The following is a 23,930-nucleotide window of genomic DNA, read 5'->3' on the forward strand; positions in this document are numbered from 1 at the left end:
TATAGTTGTGCCAGCTCTGTCTCTCTGTCTTCTCCAGTTTCTGAGAGAAGCTTCTGAGTGGAGGAAAGTGTGTATGTAATCACAGATATGCATGCAGACACACTATATTTAGGTACTGGCTGCAGTGTCATTTCCTGTTGGCTAAACCAAGACACTTCTAATTGGCTCAGTTGATGCAGACAAGGGACTCCATTCACAGCCTGATTCCTGCAGCTGCTAAATGTCGAAGGTATCCATAGCACCCTCCAAGAGGGGAATTCATAGCTCAACTTGGACAGCTTTTCAGTTTCAGGCTTATGTCACTGCATTTGTTTTTTTCAAATCTGCTGGCAGCAGTATTTACTCACCATGCCTTTGCGCCCAGCACTTAGGGACACAATGCACTCATTGAAATTACATGAGCTCAGAAGGAAGGTCTTCTTTTCTGGCTTGTAGGTGAAACAGCTACTTAGCCCAGCAAGCTTCACTAAAGAACTTAAACAGGTACAAAAAGTTACACTTGATACTGTGCATGTTAAAAGTAATCAGTGTTACACAGAGATCACAAAAAAAAAAAAAGATGGTGAACAAAGAATTAATCAGATGCCAACTTTGGACTGTTTCTTTGCCAATTAAATGTACTACAATATTAACACTGGTACCAGGCCTACTAGGGAGTCAATGGAGGACAAGGAAATTGCAAAGAAATTAAATGAGTTGGGATTTGCTCTTCACCCCTAAAAATGTTGAAGATGCCAATCCAAGATCTACTCTTTGAGGTAATAAGGAGTAGGTATCACCAGAGATTGAAGTATCAAAAGTAGTAGTATTGGAACAAATAGATAAACTTAAGAACAAATTATTACTAGGACTGGATACATGAATGACTTGAGGTGGAACCTGAAGTGACTGAAGTGCTAACAAAATATAGCCATTTAAATGCTCGAGGACAGTAAATGTTTTACCTATTGCTGAATAGAAGTGATGCTGAGAATCTCAGATCAGTCAGCCCACTTTCAAATATCAGGAAAACTGGATGAAACTATGATTAAAAATAGAATGATAATTATATGATAGGGACAAGCCAGCACCACTTATACAAAGTAAATCATGCCTCTCTAATCTATTAGAACTCTGAGAACGTAAACTAAACAAAAGGAGAAACAGTTGACAATTTGTACTTTCAGCAAGCCTTTGATAAAGTCTCTTGTTAGTGGCTATTAAGTTAATTAGGTTGTCATGAAGTCTGATGTAAAATCATATTGCCTCTATATAAATCCATGGTACGCCTGCACACGGATGTGGTCGCCCCATCTCTAAAAAGATAAATTAGAATTCGAAAAGGTTCAGAAAAGGAAAAAAAAAGATTAGGGGTATGGAATGGCTTCCATATGAGGAGAGATTAATAAGACTGGGACTTTTTAACTTGGAAAAAGATGACTAAGGGGGGGATATGGTAGAGGTCTATACAATCATGACTGGTGTGGAGAAAGTAAATAAGCAAGTATTATTTGCTCCTTCTCAAAACACAAGAACTAGGGGTCACCAAACGAAATTAATAGGTACCAGGTTTAAAACAAATAAAAGGAAGTATTTTTTCACACAACGCACAGTCAGTCTGTGGAATTCTTTATCAGAGGATGTTGTGAAGGCCAAGACTATAACAGGGTTAAAAAAAAGAACTAGGTAAGTTCATGGAGGATAGGTCCATCAATGGCTATTAGCCAGGATGGGCAGGGACGGTGTCCCTAGTCTCTGTTTGCCAGAAGCTGGGAATGGGCGACAGGGGATGGATCACTTGATGATTACCTGTTCTGTTCATCCTCTCTGGGGCACCTGGTATTGGCCACTATCAGAAGACAGGATACTGGGCTAGATGGACCTTTGGTCTGACCCAGTATGGCCACTCTTATGTAAATTATTGTCATATGTCAGTAACTGATTTATAGCTAGAAAGTAGGAATAAATCCAAAATATTGATAATGGTACACTGTTTTAACAATAGGGATCCAGAAGGTTACATGCTTACTAAATTTGTTAGTCTCTAAGGTGCCACAAGTACTCCTTTTCTTTATGCTAGAACCAGTGTTGCTAATTATAGTTCAGGATCTGGAAATGGGGATGAATGCTGAGATACCAACATTTGCAGAGGACAAAATTATTTAATTTACTAAAACTCAAATGGTGCTAACAAACCATTAAATTAATGGGAAACATGAATGCAGAGAAAATTCAGTATTGACAAATGCAAGATAATGCACACTGGAGGGAATAACTTGAAATACCCATGAACATTGCTGGGTTCTAAATTAACTGTAGTCATTCAGAAAAAGACCTTGGCATCATTGTGGACATCTCAATTAAAATACCTGCTCAAATGAACAGCAACGGTCAAAAAAAAAGGCAGACAGATCATCTTATGATATAAAGAATATGATAGAAAACAACGCTGAGAATAAAATGACACCACTATATAAGTCAAGGGTATACTCTCACCTGGAATGCTGTGTTCAGATCTGGTCACCTTACGTCAAAAAGATATAGCAGAAATAGAAGGGATTCAGAGAAGCACAATAAAATTTAGAGGCACAGAAAGATTTCTGTTTAGAAAGGAGAAATTATAGTGGTGTACAAAAGAGTGAATAGCATAGAGAAGGCAAACAAATACCAGATTTATCTTATTATAAAACAAGAACATGTGACTATTCCATGACTGAAAGGCAACAAAAAACTAATACAAGGATTTATTTCTGCCACCCCCAAAGAAGTGTAAACGCAAGTTGTATGGCTTAAACTAATCACTAACTGATGGGGATAAGGAAGAAACCCTGTGAGCAGATTATTCCATAACTGTCGATTGTGGTGCTTCTTGCACTCTCCTCTGAAGGATACAGACCCTTCCAGAGACAGGATAGTGGAACAGACTGTCCACTTGTCTGAATCCATATGGGAACTCCTATATTCATCAAAAGGCATATGTCCACAATATACCCAGGATCTGCCACTGACTCACTGCGTGACCTTGGGCAACAAAATTTCTTGTAATTCAGTTTATACTTATCTGTAAAATTAATACAATTCCTATTTTATATGGGGGTTAAGAGGATCAATCTATGATTGTAAAGAACTTTGAGGTCTTTGGAGGACAAGAGCTATATTAAATGTAAAACAGCTTATCAAAGTGGGACAATACAAACCCCTTCCTATTCACCCCCAAATTGGAGATGAAATGGTTCACCACATCTGTGATTCCAGTTATTAGAAGAGTGTAAATTTTAAGTATTGTTTACACAACACCAACTAATACACTGAGCTTAATAATGAGAATGAAAGTTACATCAATACTACTAAGCTCGTCACAGTCAACCATCTGCAGTTTAAGAAAACAGAACAGTTAAATACTCTATTGTATACTGTATTTGGCTTTAGTTTATTCAACAGAAAGTTAACTAATAATGTAAGAAATGTCCCTTTCTGTGTTCCTCCTGCTGTGATAAGAACTTTTCTTTCTTGGTTTTACTCCACTTTCTCCTCTTCTCTTTCCTATAATAAATCCAGGCCTCTCTCTTCCTGCATCATTTCTGTCTTTTCTCCCCTTCTTCTGATCTCCACATCTCTTGCTATCCCTTTTCCCTTCCCTCCTGCCCCTACATTTTCTCTTTCTCCAAAGTCCCTCTATATATCCTATTTCTATTCTGAAATAGTCTATCCACCCAGGCCTTTTCTACCCTATAAAGTTGTGCTGCTTTATCTATACCAGTATTGTTAAAGCAGTACAACCCTTCTAGCATGGATGCAGTTATACTGGTATAAAAGTGCTTATACCTTATTCCAGGGGTGGGCAAACTTTTTGGCCGGAGGGCCACATCGAGGAATAGAAATTCTATGGTGGGCCATGAATGCTCACGAAATTGAGGTTGGGGTGCAGGAGGGGGTGCAGGCTCTGGGGTGGGGCTGGGGACGAGGAGTTTGGGGTGTAGGACGGTGCTCCAGGCTGGGACCGAGGGTTCGGAGGGTGGGAGCGGGATCAGGGCAGGGGCATGGGGAGAGGCTCGGGGGAAGAAGTGGCATGTCCCTTCTCCGGCTTCTACATGGAGGCGTGGCCAGGCAGCTCTGCACACTGCTCCGTCCGCAGGCACCACCCCTGCAGTTCCCATTGGAGTGAGTAGGAGCCGGAGTGGGGCCAAGCTGCGTGGTCTGGCCCCCCCACCCAGCGCCCTGGCTGGAGTAGGGGCAAGCCGCGTGGTCCGGCCCCCAACCCAGCACCCTGGCTGAAGCGCCAGAGAGCCACATGGTAAGCCGGCTCGCGAGCCGGCTTAAAACATCCCGCAGGCTGAATGCAGCCCGTGGGCTGTAATTTGCCCACCCCTGCTTTAGCCAGAGGAATAAATCTATTAGCCAAACATATCGCCCGTCCCACCTACTTGCTGAGAAGCACCAGGTAAGTTTCCTGCTAAGATGTTGACCCTGAACCCTGCTTGGAGGCTTCATTTTTCACAGTTTCCAGCCTGATAAATCTGAAGACCCCCAACCCAGACTCTACATGAAACTGGAAGAAAGAAGCAGCATTATCTATTCCTCTCACACCCCTGAACCTCCTAGCTAAATCAAGGAGATGGGGACAATATTAATTACTTTTCCAACTCTTCTTCCCACCCACCCCCCCAACCCCCATCAGGGTTTAGGCCCCATCCTTCCACGCCTGCCCTCTGCTGCTGCTCATAGTTTCCTCAAACACCAGCATAACAAAAATGACTTGAGTCCTGCCAATCTCACTGTTGCTCACAGAACTTTGAATGGAAGCAGTAAAAACTGACAATCGGGTCAATTTCATTCTGGTGTAGATTAGGATAGCTCTGAGCAGCAGAAAATGATCTCACTTCATTGCTTATATTTGCAACACTCAGAATTACATTTGGCTCACTTCTCTGGTTCAGTAGGATGGAACAACAACTCATGTTGACACAGTCAGGGAATAAGACCCACTTCTGGTTATTTAAAGATAGCTGTTTAAACACTATCCCTGCTGCCACCGTTTGTGGTGGTGTGACTGGGATGCCAAAAAGGATTGGGCAAGGCAGTGTCAGCTATTTGTAACGGGAGGCCAGGCTAACCGCCATCACTACTATGTCTGTCTTTGTGTGCTGCCTCATGACTCATTTTCCATATATTCTGAAGGAGGAAGGAAGAGGGAGAGTTTGAAACTCCCACTGGGAGGTCTAATGTTGCTGCCGAGTAAAACAATCCATTTCCTCCTTTTTCCTATGTAACAGTAAGGTTAGTTTTCAAATGAAATTAGGCTGTGATATCAACTTCTGTGGACTTTACTGTGACAAAGACTTTGCTTTTCTGTAGAGAGACTATAAGCAAAGTGTCCTAAGCCATGCAACATGAAGTATGTGGCCTTGTTTAAAGCATTTTTCCCACCACTGGTCTAGAACCAATGAAGCTGTCTACCAGTGGTAGTGTTTATAATTTTTATTGACTTGCAGGTTCATTATGGTTGGGTGGTATTTTGTTGATTTTTTAAGTTATGCCAAGGATACCCAAAGCATATGGAGAGACATTCGGTATATAAATAAGTAAGAAGTGCTTTCAGGGCACAGGCTTTTTAATCACCAAGTCATCTAAATCTGCTCAGAGCAAAGTTGGATCCCCACAAGGATAAAAATGCTTGCAACCTGTTTCTCTAGTATTTCCACCATGTCTACCATTTGATAGACAAAGGATAATTACCCAGTATTCTGAGCAGGCTTGTACATCCCATATTGAAGTGCCTGCTGCCACAGCTTCACTGCTTTGGGACCCGAAAGCAGGTAGATTAAGTCTAGCTTGGGTATGTCTACACAAGCTGCAATCTATGACTGCTGTATAGACATACCCAAAGAATTGGAGATTTGCTCTCATCATATAAACTAGCAAATTGTACTTGTTGCTGACAACAGGAGATGTGAACTGGTTCTGAATGCTCTTTCATGGCAAGTATAGATCTGAACAAACCCTATTCATCAAGGCCTCTAGGGAAAATACTAAGAAAATTAAGCCATGCCATTCCTTAAAAGGAAAAGGCTTCCTTTGGTCACATGGAGTAAATCTGTATGGCAGATACATCCAAGTTAGTGTACTGCTTTGGAGAATAACCCAGGTAAATTTTATATTACATCTCTTTCAGATAGAGCCAGTATAAAATCCCTACAGGAAGACTGACATGCTGTGAAACAGTTTTGTAAATTATTAATTGATATAATAAGCATGTTAGACTTGTAAACGTTGTGCCAAGGCTAAATCCCCTCCAAAGGGAGAAGGGAAATATCTAAGAAAGCACTTTACGCACTGTTTTGAAACGCAAGGTAGCATTTGCTTTTGCTACTAAGCCCTTTTATTTTGTTAAGGTTTTTCTAAGATTGTCTGGTTGGTTTTTGCCTCCCTGCCACCCCCCTCTTGCTTTCCACAAAACAAGATTCCCAGTTGTTGCATGCCTACACAGGTTTGGCAAGACAGCTGACTGCTTGGATTACACTGGGCTGCATTGTATCCCTTTAAGAATGAGCCACACTTCTTCTAAGTACCTCCTTTGGGACCAGAGTTCAGTACATGCAGTGAAGTCAGTCTGGCTCTGTTTAACTTGGGAATTCCAAGATGACAGGAATATTGAATAAGATTTTTCACAAGAACAAAAGTTCCTCCTTGATATAAAGAACTGTTTAGTTGTGCAACTAAAGCTTTAGCACTGTGTTAGCGAACGCACTAACTTCCTTTCAAACTCTGTGTAAACAGATTTGTTTTGTCCAAGATGAGCATCTTAAGTGGGTGTTGACATATATTTTGGCTCCAGTTCACTATGTGAATCATCTGACTATTTAACAGCTTTATAGGACATGTCTTACATTTTTAAGAGACTAAATTCTGCTTGGGATAGTATCATCTAGTGATATTTTGTTCATCTCAAGAAGCAGCTTTGTTCTTTTTTTATATGTGGGAGAAGATTTTTTATTTCCTTGAATTTCAGTAAGGAGTTTGATACCGTGCCACATGGGGAATTATTAGTTAAATTGGATAAGATGGGGATCAATATGAAAATTGAAAGGTGGATAAGGAAACGGTTAACAGGGAGACTACAGCAGGTCCTACCGAAAGGTGAACTGTCAGGCTGGAGGGAGGTTACTAGTGGAGTTCCTCAGGGATCAGTTTTGGGACCAATCTTATTTAATCTTTTTATTCCTGACCTCAGCACAAAAAGGGGGAGTGTGCTAATAAAGTTTGCGGATGATACAAAGCTGGGAGGTATTGCCAATTTAGAGAGAGACCGGGATATCACACAGGAATCTGGATGACCTTGTAAACTGGAGTAATAGTAATAGGATGAAATTTAATAGTGAGAAGTGTAAGGTTATACATTTAGGGATTAACAACAAGAATTTTAGTTATAAGCTGGGGACACATCAATTAGAAGTAACGGAGGAGGAGAAGGACCTTGGAGTATTGGTTGATCATAGGATGACTATGAGCCACCAATGTGATATGGCTGTGAAAAAAGCTAATGTGGTCTTGGGATGCATTAGGCGAGATATTTCCAGTAGAGATAAGGAGGTTTTAGTACAGTTATACAAGGCACTGGTGAGACCTCACCTAGAATACTGTGTGCAGTTCTGGTCTCCCATGTTTAAGAAGGAAGAATTCAAACTGGAACGGGTACAGAGAAGGGCTACTAGGATGATCCGAGGAATGGAAAACCTGTCTTATGAAAGGAGACTCAAGGAGCTGGCTTGTTTAGCCTAACTAAAAGAAGGTTGAAGGGAGATATGATTGCTCTCTATAAATATATCAGAGGAATAAATACCGGAGAAGAAGAGGAATTATTTAAGCTCAGTACCAATGTGGACACAAGAACAAATGGATATAAACTGGTCATCGGGAAGTTTAGACTTGAAATTAGATGAAGGTTTCTAACCATCAGAGGAGTGAAGTTTTGGAATAACCTTTCAAGGGAAGCAGGGGGGGCAAAAGACCTATCTGGCTTTAAGATTAAACTCGATAAGTTTATGGAGGAGATGGTATGATGGGATAACATGATTTTGGCAATTAATTGATCTTTAAATATTCATGGTAAATAGGCCCAATGGCCTGTGATGGGATGTTAGATGGGGTGGGAGCTGAGTTACTACAGAGAATTCTTTCCTGGGTATCTGGCTAGTGAATCTTGCCCATATGCTCAGGGTTCAACTGATCGCCATATTTGGGGTTGGGAAGGAGTTTTCCTCCAGGGCAGATTGGAAGAGGCCCTGGAGGTTTTTCGCCTTCCTCTGTAGCATGGGGCACGGGTCACTTGCTGGAGGATTCTCTGCTCCTTGAAGTCTTTAAACCACAATTTGAGGACTTCAATAGCTCAGACATAGGTGAGAGGTTTATTGCAGGAGTGGGTGGGTGAGATTCTGTGGCCTGCGTTGTGCAGGGGGTCAGACTAGATGATCATAATGGTCCCTTCTGACCTTGGTATCTATGAATCTATGAATGCCCACAAAATTGGGGTTGGGATGTGTGAGGGGGTGAGGGCTCTGGTTGGGGGTGCAAGAGCATGCTCCGGGCTGGGATTGAGGGGTTTGGAAGGCGGGAGGGGGATCAGGGCTCACGCAGGGGGTAGGGGTGCAGGGAGAGGCTCAGAGGTGCAGGCTTCGGGCAATGCTTACCTCAAGTGGCTCCCAGAAGCAGCAGTATGTCCCTTCTCTGGCTCCTACACGGAAGCGCAGCCAGGCGGCTCTACACGCTGCCCTGTCCACAGGCATTGCCCCTGCAGCCCCCATTGACTGTGGTTCCCAGCCAATGGGAGCTGCGGGGGCAGTGCTTGGGGTGGGGCCAGTGCCTGGAGCCCCCTGGCTGCCCCTACACGTAGGAGGGGGAAGGGGGCCATGTCACTGCTTCCGGGAGCCGTGTGGAGCAGCCCCTGACCCTGCTCCCTGGCTGGTGCTGGGCAAGCCCCAGACCCCGCTCCCCAGTGGGAGCTTGAGGACTGGATTAAAATGGCACTTGGTTTGCCCATCCCTGTTCTAGAACATTATTTTAACAACACTTTGCACTTCTAGAGCACCTTATCCAACCCTGTAAATGCTCTGTAAGCTTCACAATACTCCCTTGAGATAACTAAGAATTATTAGCTGCTTTTCACAAATGAAGAACTGAGGTACAGAGGCTGCAACTTGCCCAAGGTTATGCAGCAAGTCAGTGGCAGATCCAGAAACAACCTATAACTTCTGACTGCCAGTGTTGTACAACAGCCTCTATATAATGGACCCTTTAGCTTATAATAGAAAGTTGCTCTAATACTAATGCATTGTGAAATAGTTCAGTTTAAAATTTCTTTAGAATAACTATGCACTTCCTACTGAGCCTCAGCACTGCCAGAATGGTGCAGAGTTCCTATTGTTTATTAAATGTCAGCATACTGTTAAGTCAACATAGCAATAAGAATTTTGTTATTAAGCACCTATAGCCTCCCAATGCTTTCAGATAGCACCTTCCAGCAGCACATCCTAGGGGAAATGTGAGTTAAACCATATCTCCCAATAAACCTACCTCTAAAAACAAAGTATAAACACCGCACATTTTTGTGTTTTTCTTTTTGACGAGCCAGTGAACAGTAATTTCAATAAACATGTGAACTTCAAGATCTGGAGTCTGGAAAAGTTAAGTAATATGGCAAATTACAAATCATATTGATCAAAGGCATTTAGCTAAACAGAGAATCACCACCACACTTACAAGGACTGACTAATCAAGGCTAGTATATCCTTTCACGATTGACATCAAATTCAAACTTGTCAATTTAGCCAAACTCTATCCCTTCTTCCGCCAAAGGGAGATCAGGTGTAAGTGATGCACAGCAACCAGTGGAACAATTGTTAGCAGCAGTAGAATTTCTCCCCATTTTTTAGAAAGTGATTAATTTAATAGTTTTGCCCATAGAAGCAAGAGATTTATGGCAGGAAATCAAACCTAATAACCCATTTTTACCTGTTTATTTAAGTGTAAAGTGATTTTCCCTAATTCAGCTTAAATGACAGCTCCACAAACATTCCCTTTAGCCATCCATCACTCATACTGATTCAGCCATAGTACTGCATAGCAACATCAAATCCCCTATTCATTTACAATGGATTCTTTCTAACCAATCAATCCCTACATTAAAGTGATACATATACTTAAATCGGAAGAAAGCTGGCAGTGGTACAGTGGCAACTGATAGAATCACTATAAGGGTGTGGAGAAAATAAAGTGAAGGAAGATTCCTAGGTTTTAACGCCAGAAGGAATCATTGTAATCATCTAGTCTGATCTCCTAACACAGGCCATAGAGCTTCCCCAAAATAATTCCTTTTGAACTAAAACATATCTTTTAAAAACAAACAAAAAACATCCCACAGGTAAAAGGCAAAGGAATATCCCTGCTATGAAAGCAAAGTCTCAGTACAAAAGAAAAGTCTCCTATTCCTCCACAAACTTCTGTTTATAATTATCTGTCACTAACTTCAGCCACATTTGAGTTCCAAGGATGTTGAAAAAAAGGGCGGGGGGGGGGGGTTGTTGTTGAAGGCAATTTTGCTGCAGACATGTCATGACTCTAGCCATATGAAAATCCTATGGAAGCTGCTATTAAAAGCAACTTGGAAGCTGATTTACAAAGATCTCCACAAAAATTGACAATGGGCATGTGTAGTATCTGAAACCATTTAACTCATTTTTTGAGAATGATTAGATTACAAGTTGGCTCTGTCCTGATAAAAATTTAGTTGCAGATCTGTATTGTCTACTCCTACTTCCCATCCTCTCCCTCTGCTCTATGTCTCAAAAGAAAGAGTGGGTTTCAACATAAAGTGACAATTTATTTCTTTTGAAAGAGACCAGTATTTCTAAAATAAGGTTTTCAACAGTGACAGCTGGTGTAGCAACATGTTACTAGTGCTAATATTGGAGCCCCCTTGTTCCACAACTGACTTCAGACCACTGGCATTATTATGTTTGCTTTAGTTAGTGTGCCAATAAAAGAAAAATGCAGCACTGAGAAAGATGATAGGAGGATACTCAATATTTAATAGAGTACAGGTGTGTACTCTAAAGGCAAAACTGACTCACCCAATTAGAATGTATTAATTGACAGGTATAGTATATAAAGATAACTAGGGAGAATTATGAACAAGCTTGGCTTTGTTCTTCACAAACAAAGTGACTTTCTGTCCTAGTCTGAGCCAAATATATAAAAATGTGGGTCAATTCTTCAAGTTAACTTAGGGTAGGGATTGTGTCATGGTAACACTGATCCTTGGAGAGAAGAGGCTAGTGCTCCTGCGACTGGTCAGTGGAACCCCAATTAGAGTCTTAGTGACTCCTTTTAACCTCAGAGGGAGGAGACCAGCAGGTGAGAGCTGTTTGAAACCAGGAGAGACAGTGACCTGGAGAGCCAGAGCTGCCTGAAAGAGAATGGCAGGTAAGCACTGCCTGAGAGCACAGACTCGAGGACCAAGGAAAGGGGCAAGTGAGAGCTGCCTGTGAGAGATAGGGAAGCTGCAGAAAGCTCTATAGGCCCTCTCTGGGAATAAAGAGGAATTGGCTAGGCAGACAGCAGAGGCCTAGCCTGATGACTTGCAGGAGCAGGAGGCTGACAAAGGTTGAGGCCTAGGAGACCAGAGGGGCTAGTCTGCTGACCTTCCTGAGCTGGAAAGCTGGCGGTGGGAGGCTGAAAAAGGGGGGAGGACTAGGAGACCAGTGGAGGGGTTAGCTTGCTGTCTTTACCAAGCCAGAGAACCAGTGCCAGGTGGGTGGCTGGGAGAGAGGGGCCCTGGAACAAGGACAGAAAGGAACTAGGAGATGAGTGCTCTTAGAGTCATAGGTGGGTGACCTGGAAATGGTGTTCCTGGAGAGGGGCATGGAAAAATCCCTGTTGTTAAGTAGTACTATGGGAATTTGAAGAATGGCTTTACCATGAGGTTTCTACAAACTACTGTCCATTTACAAGAATTATGCCTAGAAATGGGTCTTAGTATTGGACAATGCAAGGGACTATGCTTTTTATGACCGGACTAAGAAAGAACTGAGGCAGGCAAACTTGCTGTGCTGTGCCACAGTCTACTGCAAAAGGGCACCCCAGCCTGGGGCTGCCTTTTGACAGAATGTTCATTTGGGGTCTGGTGGTCAATTTAGCTTCTAGGGGACACTTTTCCAGTATTACAGAACCACTAAATTATTTAGTCAGATTCTTAATCTAGGCTCCAGCAAAGGCCAAAACTGGAAAATCAAGAGGTATAGGTATTGATAGAGCTGGAGGAGTTCATGTCCCTAAAATGAACCACCACCTAAAGAGCATTGGCAGAGCATATGAAGAAACTTTGTACAATACATATCAACATTCACTGTGTCTTGCTTTGACAGAAGTAGAAGTCCCCAGTCTCATGAGCACTAAGATTCAACCTCCACACTCACAGGCAAGAAAAATATTTATTACATGTCTCCTTCTAATTTGTTAGGGTAGTACTGCCTTCTCATCACCACCTCAGACAGACTGATAAACAACAAGCACCAGTCCAAGAAGGAGTCGTCACTGATATTTATCATTTACCCCCATTAACAGATTCATAAACTCAGTGGGACAGTATCCAACAGCTGTTAGCATTTCTCTCTATCAGTTCTTGTCTGAAGACTTGGGGTGGGGATCATCACGCGGAGAGCACAGAGACTCTGGCTGACATGAATGTTAACAGCACAGCTGCCTTCTCAGGCATGTTGCTAAGAGGACCAAACATTCCTGTTTGTTTTTCCAGAGACTGGGCTTGAGATTTAATGTAGGACAACTTTTAAATGCCATTTTTCTCTCCCCCTCACCCGCTCTCCCCCAAAATCATTGCATGATTGTGAGCTTGTGAAAGTTCAGGGACTGATCATAATAGGTGAAGTTTTTAGTCTCCTATGGACAAGACAGAGTCAGGCAGCATTACTGTTAACATTTCACTCTGAACAATGGTCTCCATCCTTAACCTTGAGAGATCTGTCTCTAGAGGTGAAAGAATATTCCTATTTATTATCTGAGGAGTCCTGAGAAGTTATCCCGGTCATAGAAAATTCATGTTCAGAATAAACTGAGAACTCATTCATAAATCTAAAGACCTCAATCTGGACTGAGCCCTGGTCCCATAGGAAAAAGGAAAGTAGACAGCCATCTAGCCCTTCTGCTTCCAAGTAGCAAACAAAAATACAAGGGGATTGCCAGTGGTTTTAATACGGCTTCACGGCAGTTCCTAGTGGACAAATAGCCACATTACAAGATACTCTGTGATAACTGATTCATGCTTGCACTCTCTACATATAGGCAGAGTAATTCACTCTGCCTTCATCCCCAGAAGTAGTTCCTGCAGGTAAGGGTTGAAGCATGTTGGAGAGGCTGTGTGTGGGACGATGCTGTACCTGTTCTGTGGATAAAAGACTTCACTCTTCAAGGCTGTCCATCACTAGTACTGAATAAACTGCAACTTCAATTTATATCCAAAGAAATGTAAAGAGACACTCATGCAGTCATGGTGCATAATACTGAGTCAAAATATTTCTAATTTAGGTACTTACATAGCCACTATTACAATAGCATCTGTGCACCTCACAATCTTTAAATCTATTTTATCTTCACCACACCCCTGTGAAGCAGGGTGGATAAAAATCAACATTTTGGTTTTTTAAAAAATTGGATTTTTAAAATTTAAAATCGGATTTTTTTGATAAAATGCTTTTTGAGGGAAAAAGCCTATCTAAAGATATCTTTGAGCTATACTGTATCTTAATTAAAACTATCTCATCATGGAATAGGGAGTATAAACTCTAATATATTCATGTAATGTTTAAGAGAAGTTTTATAAATGAGTTCCAATAGTTCAAGGATTAGGGACCCAATTTTATGGGGTTCCAGGGGCTTCTGTATAGACTGTTTAGGTTACTCTTTCTGTCTACCCAATGGAACTCAGTGCTCAGCCTAGAAGATACCATCAGAGATGCTTAGTTTTGCAGTTCTCAAACTGTGGATTTATGTCTCCAGAGATATGCTTGTTAACAGCATAAATGTTTTTAAATAAAATAAAATAGAGAGAGGTGGGAAATAACAGACCTCAACCCTATTGTCCCTCTGCAAATTTGTGTACACAGAGTCAATCCCTTCCCTCTCTCTAAAAGTGCAAAGTTTCAAAAAGTTCAATGAATAGAAGATTGTTGGGGGTAGAATAGATCTGGACAAGGAGAAGAAATCTGGGGATAAATGTGAGAAGGGAGGGACAGGCAGTAGAAACAAAAGTGAAACTGTTTGAGCAGCATATTCCAGAAGTCTCAAGGTCTTTCTGAGTGTAGCCTTCATTGATTTGAGATCTACCATACCATTCTCTCACTAGAAGGGAAAACCTATAATAGCAGCAGGCCATAAAAGAGACCCAGTTTGGGAATATTTTAATGAAGTTCCTCTACCTGTGGGTAAGACAGGCATGCGTGCAAAATGCAAACAGTGCAAAAAAGAAATGCAAGGCCTGGTTGCCCGAATGAAACATCATGAGAAGTGTTCCTTCTCAGGAGGAAGCTGCATTGAAGTTGATGAAAGGAACATGTCTGCACATGCAGGATCTTCAGGTTGGTAAACTTTTTTATTTCATACTTCTTTCTTAAGGACTGCCCGTCTATTCTTGAAATCTCATGTTTGAGCAAAAAAAACAGTTGTTACTCTATGGTACTATCATTTTAGATACAGTTGTGATAAAAAATAAATAGCTGAAATAGATCTTCCTTTTACAATTTCACCTTTAAAGTAGTACTGAATGTCAGTGAATGCAATGAATAATACTAAATGAAAGTATGGTAATAATTAAATAACTAATAATGAATAATATTAAATTAGCAGTATGGCAATAATAATTGAACAACTGCATTAACTTATTTTGTTTAGGAGAATCTATCCTCAACATAAAGGAGTCTGAAGACTATCCACCTTCAAGATCACCATCATTTTCTATAGTTTCAGAGTTATCTGTCAATGATAGTGTTTCAGTCACATCATGTATGTCACATAGCCACAGTATATCACCTGTAGCAAAAAGAAAAAAAAATCTCCATCATCCAGAAACAACCATAGAGAAGTTTGTGATAAGAACCAGCAGATTACAAAAAGAGAATTGATGAAGAAGTGCCCAGTTTGTTTATGCAACAAACTCTCCTTTCCAAATGATTGAGAACACACACTTCATTAACACGGTTCAATCGTTAAGACCAGGATACAGTCCACCCAACAGAGCAGATGTTGCAGGCAAATTGCTGGATAAAGTGTATGAAAGAGAAATTGAGCAGTGTGCAAAATGTCTAGAGGGTGAAATTGTTAACTTGAGTCTTGATCCTGTTGTATGTACTTGTGTGACAAGAGAAGAAGGGAATGTCTTCCTTACAGAAACAATTGATACATCAGGAAATGCAACCACAGCAGAATACTTACAAGTAGCAGCAGTAAAAGCTATAACAAACTGTGAAAAAAAAAATTCAAATATCTAGTACGCACCTTGGTCACAGACAATACTGCAAATGTATCCAAGATTAGAAGAAATTTAGAAGAGAGTCCCAAGCTAATAACATATGGTTGCAGTGCTCATTTGATGCATCTCCTAGCCAAAGACTTCAGTGTTCCAGAAATAAAGGCGAATGATGTTGAAACTGCAAAATACTTCCGTAACAACCACTTTGCAGCAGCTGCTCTGAAAAAAGTGGAGAAACGAAAGTAACTCTCCCACAAGACGTGCGATGGAACTCAGTAGTGGACTGTTTTGAGCACTATATCAAGAACTGGCCTAATCTGATGACAGTTCGGGAACAAAATTGTGAAAAAATAGATGCCACTGTCACAGCCAAAGTTCTCAACACTGATCTTAAGAGAAATGTTGAACACATGCCGAGTACCCTGAGGTCTATTTCTGTAGCCTTGAACAAAATGCGGGGAAATAGCTGTTTTATTGTTGACGCTGTTGAAATTTGGAAGGAACCGAGTGAGATCTTAAAAAGAGAAATATGCAAGGACAGAGTTAAATTACAAGCATTAAAAAAATGAATGGGACAAGCACTATCTCCAGCTCATTTTCTTGAAAATATTCTCAATACGCGGTACCAGGAACAAACCTTAACTGCTGAAGAAGAGGAGTTGGCTATGACATGGACATCCAGCAATCATCCCTCCATAATGCCAACTATAATAAACTTCAGAGCTAAGGGTGAACCATTCAAAAAATATATGTTTGCTGATGTTTTAAAGAAAGTCACACCAGTGAACTGGTGGAAGTCACTTAAGCACTTGGATTCAGAGACTGTTGAAGTGATAATCTCACTTTTAAACAGCAGTAGCTTCTTCTGCCGGTGTAGAAAGAATATTTTCTTCCTTTAACTAATTCATTCCAAATTGAGAAATCGTTTGGGACCTGAAAAAGCAAGAAAGCTTGTTTTTCTTTTCCAGATTATGAACAAACAGGAAAATGAAGGTGAAGACAACTGCATTAGCTGCAGAAGCCAATATTTTAAGTTTCTCGTGTTGACCTGGCTGACATAGTCGATGTAATTTCGGTGTTTTTTCAAAATATTTCATTTAACTATTTTAGTTAAACAATTTTAACAGAAACAAACCTGATTTTAAAAAACTTGAATATTTAAAATCAAAAATTCATATGCTTGTTTTGTTAAAATATTATGTTTGCTGTTGAAGAAAAAAATCCAGAATACATACCATTGTGAAGAATATGTATTAAGGTTATAACAATCAACAAGAATGCACTTTTATGTAGAAATCCGTGATTAAATCGAGTCTTCCTGACTAGTGATTTAAATCGAATCCACCCAGCTCTGAAGTAGTACTTTTCACATAAATAATCCCCAAACTGCCCTGACACCAGGTTTGTTTTCATTTCAAACACCATAAAATACAATACATGTTTGTTAGAGGGTAAAGGACAAAATTGATAAAAAATGTCCATTGGCACACTTTAAGGAATAAGTGTGGTCCTATGGATAAGGCACTGGACTGGGAGTTAGCAGTTCTGCTACACCTCTGCTCCATGCACTTAGGCAAATTGTTTTGTTTAACTAACAATTTTCTCATCTGTAAAATGAGAACAATATTTCTTATCTTTCCCTTTGTAAGTCGCTGAGTCTTAAAAATGAAAAGCACTACATAGGAGCTAGAGCTATTGCAAACCAGCACTTAAGAAAATTTGATTCTACTGGAAGAAAATTTAAGCCATAGTTCTCTATTGTCCACAAAATCAAGATGCCAACTTTGGCCACAGAAATTGGATTTCCTATTACACACATATGTTTCTACAGCTAGAGCTGGCATTCTGTTTCTAATGTGGCTAAGGACTTAGGGCATAGATGTCGTAAGTTTCACTGGGACTAGAGAAACAACCAAAGGAACAGGAATTTGCTATGATGGTAATGGAAACCAACAAGATATGGAAAGAGGTATTTACTCACATTTCATTACTTTTCCTGGGAGGAGGAAAAGGACAAACAGAGTAGCCACAGACACAATTGAGGATAGAAAGGGTAAGATGGGGGAAGGGAGAGGACTTAGTTGCAATGGGGGGAGCAATACAGAATGGGAATTAAGGAGGCAAAGAGGGAACCCAACACAAGAGATGGCAGCACAGCAGTCTATAGAAGAGAGAGCCCCATAGAACAAAGGGCTAGGGAGTAAGATACCAAAAGAACCATAATGGGGAAAGGAGGGCCAACATAGAAACGATACACATTCCTGGAGCACACGACTCACTAATCTCTTTCCCAATATGGGGAGGGGGTGCCACATTCAGCTGAAGGAGAAGAGAAAATAAGTATTTTGAGTCAGTGTTCATGATGGAACCCCCAGCACCAATTCTTGAGCTTATAAGGCAATCTCCCTTTACTTGGGCCCCAGGCTGCCCCATTTCACACAATACAACCCGTGGAGTGGCACTGTTTGCTCACAATTTAAAATACACTTAACTGGCTGTTGGAAGAATCGGAAACTGTAGTATAGAAATGATGCCATGTAGACTCATCTTCAGTTTGGAGAAATCAAGCACTATGCAGTATAAAATACAGAGCGTAACTGTTTCCAAAGCACCCAAATTGTTTTTCTACTAATAAATGTTTTAAGAGACTCTCTCAATTGCAACTTGTTAAGGCTCCCACAGCTATGAAGGTCATGGTAGACTATTTCCCTGTGGCAACAGAAAAAACATGTGACACTGTTTCTTGCTCTTTCTGTAAGAAAAGGAAAAAATGGTGCACAGTAAATGCTGGTCAAATGGGCATATCAAAGGGGAAAATGTTGGGAATGGAGGCCTGATGAGTGCCTTTGCACAATCCCCTTCCATTTCAATAAACCCTGACTTATACAACAGAATGTGAGCAAAAAGACATGTTTAGGATACTGTAGCTATGGCGTAATTTCTCAGATTCCTAAATTGTGAGTTTTCAATCACAATCTTAATTATAACATGTTTTTGTACTCAAAAATTATCCCAAAAGTCTGTATTTTAAGTATAGACCAATTATAGTAGTGTGGACCTTTTAATTTTATGGTCTCATTTATTAACCTTTTTTTAATAACTGCATTGTGGAAGTCTTATGTAAATGTACATAAAATAAACAGTACTTATGCGGAAAGAGTCTCTGTCCTGATTTAGCACAGCTGTGAGACAGCAGTCATTTACTCATTAGTGCTGAAGAACAGAAAGCTTCTCCTTTGTCAGTTTTGTCTTAGGGAGTATACTATTTATTGTTTCATTGAGCATTTTTGCTGTAAGGAGGCATAAGCATTTCATGTTTTTTACTAAGTTCTGCTGTCAGGTGCTAAAAAAAATGGCATTCTGCCAAATGATACAGTGGGACTATACCTGCAGAATCTAAAGTTAAATTAGATAACATTCAACAAATTTATTAAAGTGCTGCGAGTGCCCATTTCAAGGCAAGTCAAATAAGTCAACATAAAAGCCAATCTCTCCTCAGACACGCTGCCACATCCCTACCAGCAAGTGATCTCTGCAACACTGTCTAAAAAAAGAAATCACAGCAGAAATGCATTTTTCTTGTTTAATACTAGCCTACCAAATGAATGAATCAGTGGCAAAGGCAGTACTTCAATATTTAGCACTTACAAAGCTCTTTTAATCTTCAAAGCACTGTATACAACCAGGTAAAATACTTAACACCCCTATGAGTTAGGTCAGTATTATCCCCATTTTGCAGATTAGAAAAGAGCACTGATATTTATATAACTTTACACCACTCACTCCCAAAGGTTTCTAAACACTGTGTGTGTGTGTAATATAGGTGTGACAGTGTGAACTGTCACATGGGGGGAGAAAACCCAAGCTGGTGTCTCCAATTAGCCAATCCTCTCACAGGCTTCTGGGAATGGGAGGGGTCTGACATCTATATAAAAGACTCAGCTCTTGAGTGGGAGAGGAAAAGCAACACTCAAGATGACTGGATTGCTGAAAGAATGCCACAGGGATGTGGTGGTGGTGGTGGTAAAGATATTGAATTTGGGGAGGCTGGGGCCTATCTCCCTAGAAAACTTTAGACTTGCCTGAGAGGTTTGAGAATTATGGGGAAATGGGACTAGAGGATTTGGATGTTGATGATAAACTGATATGCCCCTTCTATAAGCACTCTACATTATCTCTGGTGTCCATTTTCTCCTTTTTTTCCCTGTAGTGGTCAGGTCATCCTGGGCCACCAGACAACGGCTTGGTGACACTTGGAGCTTTGGGATTTGGGGCTTAGGTGGAGGGCCAAGTAGTCATCTTAATAACTGTCTGCTTAACAACCCTCAAGCTGGTGAGAATCCAGTGGTTCACAATGGTCAAATCACTCACCTACCATTGAAGCATGGCACTCTCTAGGATGGAACCTAATAGATACAAAATGACCATAGCACCAATATAGGAGCATTGGTTCAGTACTGAACCAAGGAAAGAGTGAGAGCTATTGAATCACTACCACCACTTTTTTTAAAGTGACGATACCTACCTCCACCTTAGTATTCAGATATCTCATATGCTCAGGGTTCAGTTGATCGCCATATTTGGGGTCGGGAAGGAATTTTCCTCCAGGGCAGATTGGAAGAGGCCCTGGAGGTTTTTCGCCTTCTTCTGTAGCATGGGGCACGGGTCACTTGCTGGAGGATTCTCTGCTCCTTGAAGTCTTTAAACCACAATTTGAGGACTTCAATAGCTCAGACATAGGTGAGAGGTTTATCGCAGGAGTGGGTGGGTGAGATTGTGTGGCCTGTGTTGTGCAGGAAGTCAGACTAGATGATCATAATGATCCCTTCTGACCTTAATATCTATGAATCTTTGTGCTTTCCCAAGTAGGAGTTGTTTTCCAAGGATGGATTCCTCATAAATAGCATCCTAATCTCAAAAGAGCCCAGGGGTTTTTGCTACAAACAGAAAACAAAGCTCTTAAGCATGCTAATGTAGGATGGGTTTCAGAGTAGCAGCCGTGTTAGTCTGTATCCACAAAAAGAAAAGGAGTACTTGTGGCACCTTAGAGACTAACAAATTTATTTGAGCATAAGCTTTCGTGAGCTACAGCAATACAGTGGGGAGATTTATATACACAGAGAACAAGAAACAATGGGCGTTACCATACACACTGTAAGGAGAGTGATCAGGTAAAGTGAGCTATTACCAGCAGGAGAGCGGGGGGGTGGGGGGGAACTTTTGTAGTGATAATCAAGGTGGGCCATTTCCAGAAGTTGACAAGAACATGTGAGGAATGGGGGAGGGGGAATAAACATGGGGAAATAGTTTTACCTTGTGTAATGACCCATCCACTCCCAGTCTTTATTCAAGCCTAAATTAATTGTATCCAGTTTGCAAATTAATTCCAATTCAGCAGTCTCTCGTAGGAGTCTGTTTTTGAAGTTTTTTTTGTTGAAGAATGGCCACTTTTAGGTCTGTAATCGAGTGACCAAAGAGACTGAAGTGTTCTCCGACTGGTTTTTGAATGTTATAATTCTTGACGTCTGATTTGTGTCCATTTATTCTTTTAAGTAGAGACTGTCCAGTTTGGCCAAATGTACATGGCAGAAGGGCACTGCTGGCACATGATGGCATATATCACATTGGTAGATGTGCAGGTGAACAAGCCTCTGATAGTGTGGCTGATGTGATTAGGCCCTGTGATGGTGTCCCCTGAATAGATATGTGGACAGAGTTGGCAATGGGCTTTGTTGCAAGGATAGGTTCCTGGGTTAGTGGTAGGATGCTGATTCTAAAGAACTGTAGCATCCCCTAGTGGTATGCTGAAGTTTTTGTAGGTTAGGCAAAAGGTATGTAGTTGCTCCTCTTACCGTCTCGCTTTAAATGTACATAGCATTGTACCGTTCTTGCTGTATCAGTATTTCAAAGAACATAGCCAGCTCTGCCTGTACCACAGATCACCTATACCATACTCCTAAAATGCAGTAACTGTTTCACACACAGACTCATATTCCAGTGTAAAAAGGAGAGTTTTCCAACCGAGAAAGCACTGTAAAGATTTCCCCCATTATGGCTCACTTCTGTTTGGGCCAGGACACTTGAAAAATGCTAATCCATTAGTGCATTATCTCACTGCATATCAGCTACAAGCCAGCTGCTATAAAAAGGGAACTGTTGTACAAACATCAGCCAATACTCAGCACGCTCTGAAAGTTTCCCTATCTGTAAAACAGGAACTCCAAGTAAAGTACTGTGGTATTTAGCAGCACTGCTATCACAAAACGTTACTTGAAAGATTTCATAGAGCATGTGCCAAATATCAAACGGTAAAAACTAAATATTGACTTGGGGCTTGAATACACACAAACTTACTCTGAAATAATTACATCAGTTTTAATTCACACCTTTATGGTGCAGACCTAGGTGTAGACACTTATTTCAGATTGGGTGTTTAGGTATGTCTACACTAGAAGTGCTGGTTAAAACAGTAACAGAAGGGGCTGTGTCCCCCACCATGGTGGGGGGCTCGGCCTGTGAGCTCTCCGCCCCCTCCCCCCCATGGGACCCCATTCCTCCCCCTACCTAACTCTGTCCTCTCCCTGGTTATTTTTAGTAAAGTAATGGACAGGTCACGGGCTCTGTGAATTTGTATTTATTGCCCGTGACCTGTTAGTGACTTTTACTAAAAATAATCGTGATAAAATCTTAACCTTAACTATGTGTAACCTGGTAAAAAGGCTTGAGAGTATCTGCACAGACCTGCACCAAAACAACATACGTGGAAATTAAAACCGATTCATTTCTGGGCAAATTTGTGTAAACAAGCTTAGCTTCTACAAAGGCTCAAGCTGGAAAAGAAATGATAGAAGGTGGGCTTTTGAATTTTCAAAACTTCTTTCTCCAATAATCAGCCAAAGTGCAGGAATTTTTCTACAATTTACTGAAAACTAGAATTTAGAGTACAATGACCTTCTACACCTGAACTATAATCAATAGTCACCATGTTAAAACTTTGAGAGAGTTGACATAACAATATTAAGTGGATGGAGTTTGCTGACCAGACAGATTATGCAGTGTTAGAACAAAGGAGTGGGAGTCAAGAATCCTAGATTTCTCCTGCTTTGCCAGTCTCACTGTGTAACCTTGAGAAGCCACCAACAACATCTGAGTGTCTAACTTTGTGCATCCAACTTTAGCCACCCAATGCTTGAGCACCTCTGGGAAAAAAAAAAAAAAAATCAGACATCTGTGTCAAGTTGAATGTTGATGACACTAAGAAAAACATGCACAAGTAGTGGACTCTTAGGAAAATTTTGAACTTAATGTGTGTGTCTTGGTTTATTAGCCTGAAAAAGGGTAACACTTCCCTTATAGGTATGATGTGAGCCTTACTGCCTGTAAAAGTGTTTTGAGATGGACAAAAAGGAAAGCTAAACACAAAGTGAAATATTAGTGCTTTAAAGTTTTTGAGGCTATAAAATTATCTGCAGTTTTCCCATTCACTCCAAAGGCTTTCTTCAGATAAAACCTTTCCAATCAGATCAGTTCCTTTGTTTGTATTTGATTTTTAGGACAGGAGAACAACAAGTTAAGCAAACACATTCAAAATAGTATCCCTACGAAATAATAGTATTGATAACATAGAAGCTGTTTGATTTGGTTCAGTGGATAAATTAGGTCAGAGGATGGATTTCACATTCACAAGAACTACTAAATAGTAGTCCTTTACTCAGCCACAGACCTTACTATTACCTCTGCCTTGAGAAAATTCTAAACACCCCCACATGTTCATCATCCTAGTTAGGAATGATTAAAAGAACTTTGTAGCCAGCAGAGCAACCTTTCATGACTCGATGATTAAATGTTTCACATCATAATGTTCACCATGTCATACCTTAAAGGTAAAGGTGTCTCCCACGTCTCAAGTGATCAAATACTGCCACAAAGCTACTGGACAAGTCACTAAAAAACAAAACAAACAAAAAAAAACCACACCTATTCCCTGCCTATGCTGCTGTTCATAGTTTTCCCAAGGAGCAGCATGAAATTGAAATTCTTGTCAGTTTCAGGACTCCCCACAGGCTTCCCAATAGAAGCGTGAAATTGAACAGTCTTGTTAATTTTGTTGCTAGTAGCAACAAAGGCTCTGGAGCAAGCCTAGGAAGATGTCACAGCATTGATTTATACTCTGTTCAAGTTCGAAAGGTTATCACAATTTAAGGGCTAGGAACTTAGAGTGGTTTTAAAGAAAATTTTGCAGAAGTCAGTGCTGCTGGTACCCTTGCTCACCAGTGAATTTCTTGCTGATTTGTTCAAACAGCTTTTACAATTATCCTGAAATTTGAAGAGACCAAAGCTTGAAAAAAATTAACAGCTTTAGCCAAGTGAAAGTTACAACGAACTGACAACTCTCGGATTATAGGAGACAATGCTT

At 40.7% G+C, this 23,930-nt stretch overlaps 1 protein-coding gene across 1 annotated transcript in view; it reads right to left on the bottom strand.

Annotated features, from left to right (window-relative positions):
* The window catches only part of ABL2 (ABL proto-oncogene 2, non-receptor tyrosine kinase), a 68,568-nt gene that overhangs the window by 30,010 nt on the left and 14,628 nt on the right, over positions 1-23,930 (bottom strand). The gene's annotated exons all lie outside the window — the stretch shown is intronic.

The sequence above is a fragment of the Natator depressus genome, chromosome 8 (genome assembly GCF_965152275.1).
Source record: "Natator depressus isolate rNatDep1 chromosome 8, rNatDep2.hap1, whole genome shotgun sequence".
NCBI lineage: Eukaryota > Metazoa > Chordata > Testudines > Cheloniidae > Natator > Natator depressus.